General features: G+C 34.0%; 1 long non-coding RNA gene across 1 annotated transcript; it reads left to right on the forward strand.

Annotated features, from left to right (window-relative positions):
- Positions 1 to 380: 380 nt before the first annotated feature.
- Positions 381 to 1,364, forward strand: LOC122145561. Its single transcript, XR_006160393.1, has 3 exons — positions 381 to 806; positions 1,024 to 1,126; positions 1,269 to 1,364. It is a non-coding gene; the product is annotated as an uncharacterized LOC122145561 (long non-coding RNA).
- Positions 1,365 to 6,292: the final 4,928 nt, after the last annotated feature.

Consider the following 6,292-nt stretch of genomic DNA (forward strand, 5'->3'; position numbering starts at 1 on the left):
AATTACAACATCATGGCTGCGTAGAAGAAGGATCCGGGTACTGAAATGGCCAGCCTGCAGTCCAGATCTTTCACCCATAGAAACAATTGGCACATCATAAAGAGAAAGATGTGACAAAGAAGACCTTAGACAGTTGAGCAACTACAAGCTTGTATTAGACAAGAATGGGACAACATTCCTATTCCTAAACTTGAGCAACTTGTCTCCTCAGTCCCCAGACGTTTGCAGACTGTTATAAAAAGAAGAGGGGATGCCACACAGTGGTAAACACTGCCTTGTCCCAACTTTTTTGAGATGTGTTGATGCCATGAAATTTAAAATCAACTTAAAATGATACATTTTCTCAGTTTAAACATATGATATGTCATCTATGTATTCGGAATAAAATATTGAAATTTGAAACTTCCACATCATTGCATTATGTTTTTATTCACAATTTGTACAGTGTCCCAACTTTTTTGGAATCGGGTTTGTCTTCTTTTTTTTTTATTCAGCAGTTAATAAAGAAATGTGTTGTTCGTATGTTTCATGAATATGGCTCTGTAGTGGACACCTGTGAGGCAGATGTCTGATGCTGACTAACAAAAAAAAAAAAAAAAAAAATCCTCTCTGGACCTACCCCATCTTTTGAAGGTGTGTAAATAAGTGAACAATTGCAGAGACACACCAGAAACCCTTCTTAAAAATTCAATTATATATAGTTTATTAACAGTTGTTGTTTTTTTTTCTTTTAATATCTTCTGAGAAATCCTAGCATTGCCCTGCCTGTTACGTGATGATCCTGCTGTCTGTATATGATAAATGAGGTTTGTGCATGTGTGTATACATATATAGTGTGCATACACACATTACATACACTGTGTGTGTTATTGTTATAGACATTGTGCATTTAATTAGTCAACAACCATTAATCAATTCACTAATATGACAAAAAATTGACGGTGGTGTTTCTCATTTTAAAGATACTTTGAAAAAAGCCTTTTCTAAATGAATAAATGTAAATATTTTGTTATTTAATTTTAGGTAAATCCCTAAATAAATGAACAGACTACACAGAATCTCAGAACAGTTGTGGTTATAACAGGAGACCCATTTGGTGAGAGCAGCACTGCAGACTTTCCTGATGGTGAGGAGCTACTTTCTGATGAACCTGCAGAAATGAGTTCACCTTACTATGAGTGACTATGTTCTGTTCAACATTATACAGAAAAACAATTAAAAGTACATTAAAGTGCACTCTTTTTCTGCTGTATCTGTTTAACATTCAGGAGGAGATCATGGACCATTTTCACAAGACTGAAGATGTGTTTCAGTGGCCATCAGCATCGTAAATCCTCACAATTTTTGTATATTTTGACTTTAAATTTAAAAAAAAAAAAAAAAAAGATGTATAAAAAAAAAAAAATAACACTATACTTTGTATTATATCACATTTGTATCAAATTACAAAAAAAAATTGTTAATGCTAATGTGAGGGTGTTTCTAATGCAGTGTCTTTGGGAGAGATGGTAAATTTGACATTGTTCTCTCTTCTGACTGCTGTTATCAGTCTCTGTCAATTTTTTTTTCTTTGATTGAAAGTCGTGAAAACACTATCGTGGAGTTTTTCTTTTGCTATTTGAGCAAATGAGAATGCAAAAAATATATTTGTGGTATTCTCCTATTCACTGTTCTCGAAGTTTAACCAACTATGATGACTTCCGCTGCTGAGAAACCTGGAAATGTGAAAAAGGTTTATTAAGCTATACATACAGCTATCCTGAGGCTTATCAATTTCTTAAAATCAGTGACCTCTATTTAGAACAGGAAAGAAAATGTTACTATTGATTGCACTGTACATAAATTTTTTATTTAATTTATTAATTTAAATTGTATTTTTTTTTTAGGTACATTAAATGTTTTTTTAAAGTTCTAAGATATTTGAGTCACATTTATTTGTTTACAGTTTTGTCAAGGTGTAAATGTTTTATTATTATTTATTTTTTTTCTAACAGTATTAACACTGTTGTTTCCATGAATGGGATTGTGATGTGCAGTATTGACTGTCTAAGGTGATTATTTATTTAAAACTATGGATATTGTTGTTGTTTATCAATAAACAATGTTTTATATGCATTTGTTTTCAGTTTTTTTTTTTTTTTTTTTAATTTTTTTAAATGTCAATAGCAGGAAAAATAAACTAGTGGGAGGGGTGGGGGGTGTAAATATTAAAGAACCAAAATTAGTGAAATGGTGCCTCGAAACACCCTAGGTGGTTCCTGGCCATCCTAATAAAAGGGTTTCTCCAGAAACCCTGTTAAAGTTCCTCAGAGAACCACCCCTTTTAGAGCGGTGCCTAGAGGCTCTACAGAGGGTTCCGCCGGTGTGGCAAAGTGAAAAACCCCAAAAGGTACCTCCAGGAACCATTAGTTTTACAGTGCTATAAATCTTCTCTTTCAACTGTCCCTTCATTACAGAAGTCTTGTCTGATTGTCAACATCAGTTCCCCATTCTATTTTAATAAAAGCAAACAATTTCTTATTTGCAAAATGCAGAAAACAGAAGTAAACTTATTTAGAGTGTGGTGTATAACATAATAGCAAGAATTTTTTTAGGTTTCACTTTAACTAGAAACTATTACTTAAATAACAGTGCACAAGAGTTATCTTAGTTTTTCTTACTTAACATTAACCAAATTCATAGAATTTTAATCATAGAATCTTTTATAGGCATTACAGGATTTAAACTGTAGACACTTTCAGATACAGAATATCATATTTAAACATGCAGTTATAATCTTACTATTTATTCACTGCTTTTAGGGTACCAATTTCCTGAATTTATGTCAGGTCCTTAACCCATCTGAGCCAATACATAAATCAAATTCTATCCCATAAAAGTTTGTCTATGACTCAAAATGTCATAATTCTCACAGTGCTCTGAACACAGACTTTATTTATTTGTTTGTTTGATTGTTCGCTTACTCAAGTCATGGCTTATACATAAGCTATTATTTTATTCAGACAGATGTCTTGTCCATGTGCATACCTTATTGCAACACACTAACTAACTTTGGATTAGTTAAAAAAGCATACAAATGCTAAGCCTGCAAGTAAAATTAATTACTCAAATTAAAAATGAGTGTGTTCTTCAGTTGTTGATGCAATGTTGAAATATTGAGGAAAGCCATACGGTAATGTAATATACAGGTGCTGGTCATATAATTAGAATATCATCAAAAAGTTGATTTATTTCACTAATTCCATTCAAAAAGTGAAACTTGTATATTATATTTATTCATTACACACAGAATGATATATTTCAAATGTTTATTTCTTTTAATTTTGATGTTTATAACTGACAACTAAGGAAAATCCCAAATTCAGGGATATTGGGATATTGAACCTTTTCACAATATTCTAATTTTCTGAGATACTGAATTTGGGATTTTCCTTAGTTGTCAGTTATAAACATCAAAATTAAAAGAAATAAACATTTGAAATATATCATTCTGTGTGTAATGAATAAATATAATATACAAGTTTCACTTTTTGAATGGAATTAGTGAAATAAATCAACTTTTTGATGATATTCTATACAGCACCTGTATATCTAGATATAGGTTTATACAATATATGACATACCCATATAAAAATGATTAGATATACATATATTAAAATGTTTTATATGATGAATTTTTATATGGTCCTGGAAAAATATCTACTGGTTTTGAGCTCACCAATAAAGCTCTATTTATAATGGTATTTGGAGTCTCAAGTTCGGGGTCTCACACTAAACACATTAAAAAAAAAGTGTGTTTATAAAATGTGTCTGCACTTGTAAATAATTCAGATCTTAATTTAGTCACTAATTGCTTGATTTTGGTGTTTGTTTTTGGATCATTGTCTTGTTGGAAGACCCACATTAACCCATTTTAAGATTCCTAGCAGAGACAGTCAGGTTTTGATTTTTATATCTATTGATATTCATTAACCTTTGGAATCCATGATGCCACGTATCTAAACAAGATGTCCAGGACGTCCGGCATTCAAAAATAGGCCCACAGCATTAAAGATACAGAAGTATACAGTGGTGTGAAAAAGTGTTGGTCCCCGTCCTGATTTCTTATTTTTTTGCATGTTTGTCACACTTAAATGTTTCAGATCATCAAACAAATTTAAATATTAGTCAAAGATACGTAAGACAAGTAAACACAACATGCAGTTTTTTTAAATGAAGGTTTTTATTATTAAGGGAAAACAAAATCCAAAACTACAGTACATGGCCCTGTGTGAAGAAGTGCTTGCCCCCCTGTTAAAACTGTGTTTTATCACACCTGAGTTCAATTTCTCTAGCCACACCCAGGCCTGATTATTGCCATACATGTTTGCAATCAAGAAATCTCTTAAAAAGGACCTGCCTGAAAAAGTGAAGTAGACCAAAAGATCCTCAAAAGCTAGACATCATGCCGAGATCCAAAGAAATTCAGAAACAAATGAGAAAGAAAGTAATTGAGATCTATCAGTCTGGTAAAGGTTATAAAGCCATTTCTAAAGCTTTGGGACTCTTTGAGAACCTTCCCAGGAGTGGCCGGCCAACCAAAATTACCACAAGAGCCCAGCGACGACTCATCCAAGAGGTCACAAAAGACCCCACAACAACATCCAAAGAACTGCAGGCCTCACTTGCCTCAGTTAAGGTCATAGTTCATGACTCCACCATAAGAAAGAGACTGGGAAAAATGGTCTGCATGGCAGAGTTCCAAGATGAAAACCGAACATAAAGGCTTGTCTCAGTTTTGCCAGAAAACATCTTGATGATCCCCAAGACTTTTGGGAAAATACTTTGTGGACTGACGAGACAAAAGTTGAACTTTTTGGAAGGTGTGTGTCCCATTATGTCTGGCTTAAAAGTAACACTGCATTTCAGAAAAAGAAGATCATACCAACAGTAAAATATGGTGGTGGTAGTGTGATGGTCTGGGGCTGTTTTGCTGCTTCAGGACCTGGAGGAATTGCTGTGATAAATGGAACCATGAATTCTGCTGTTTCCCAAAAAATCCTGAAGGAGAATGTCCGGCCATCTGTTCGTGATCTCAAGCTGAAGCGAACTTGGGTTCTGCAGCAGGACAATGATCCAAAACACACCAGCAATCCACCTCTGAGTGGCTGAAGAAAAACAAAATGAAGACTTCGGAGTGGTCTAGTCAAAGTCCTGACCTGAATCCTATTGAGATGCTGTGGCAGGACCTTAAAAAGGTGGTTCATGCTCGAAAACCCTCCAATGTGGCTGAATTACAACAATTCTGCATAGATGAGTGGACCAAAATTTCTCCACAGCGCTGTAACAGACTCATTGCAAGTTATCGCAAACGCTTGATTGCAGTTTTAGCTGTTAAGGGTGGCCCAACCAGTTATTAGGTTTAGGGGCAAACACTTTTTCACACAGGGCCATGTAGTTTTGGATTTTGTTTTCCCTTAATAATAAAAACCTTCATTTAAAAACTGCATGTTGTGTTCACTTGTGTTATCTTTTACTAATATTTAAATTTGTTTGATGATCTGAAACATTAAAGTGTGACAAACATGCAAAAAAATTAGAAATCAAGAAAGGGGCCAACAATTTTTCAAACCACTGCATTTCAATGTAGACATGGGGTCCTTTTTTTCCCTGAGTTCACCAAACCCATCTTGAGTGTTTGCTGCTAAAATGCTTTTATTTAGTTTCATCTGACCATAAAACAGTCCCATTTCAGTCTGACAACTGAGTATGCTGAAGACTTTTTTTGGAAAAGAGCAGAGCATTTTTCCTTGAAACTCTTTTAAACAAATCGTGGTGATGTAAGTCCTGATTAATTGATTGATTGATTGGTTGGTTTATTTATTTATTTATTCTAAGGATTTTTGACCCTGAGACTCAATATATATTATTCTGTATTATATATTGAAAATAGATTTGTTAAGCTAATGAAGAGTTGTTTAGTACGGAGCTCCTCTGGTCCCACTTTGTCAAAAAAAAAAAAATATATAACTATCTTGTGGTCTCAAGATACTAACTCGTGGCCTCAAGATACTAACTCGTGGCCTCAAGATACTATCTCGTGGCCTCAAGATACTAACTCGTGGCCTCAAGATACTAACTCGTGGCCTCAAGATATTAAGATACTAACTCGTGGCCATGCCTCAAGATACCCCTCAAGATAGTGAAGTGTCTGAAACATGGACCCTTATTTATTTAAACTGGACCCAATGTAGTGCAATGTGAAACTTCACATTCTGTGCAATATTCTCTGTTTTAATATTCAGTGTAATAT

The sequence above is a fragment of the Cyprinus carpio genome, chromosome A7 (genome assembly GCF_018340385.1).
Source record: "Cyprinus carpio isolate SPL01 chromosome A7, ASM1834038v1, whole genome shotgun sequence".
Taxonomy (NCBI): Eukaryota; Metazoa; Chordata; class Actinopteri; order Cypriniformes; family Cyprinidae; genus Cyprinus; species Cyprinus carpio.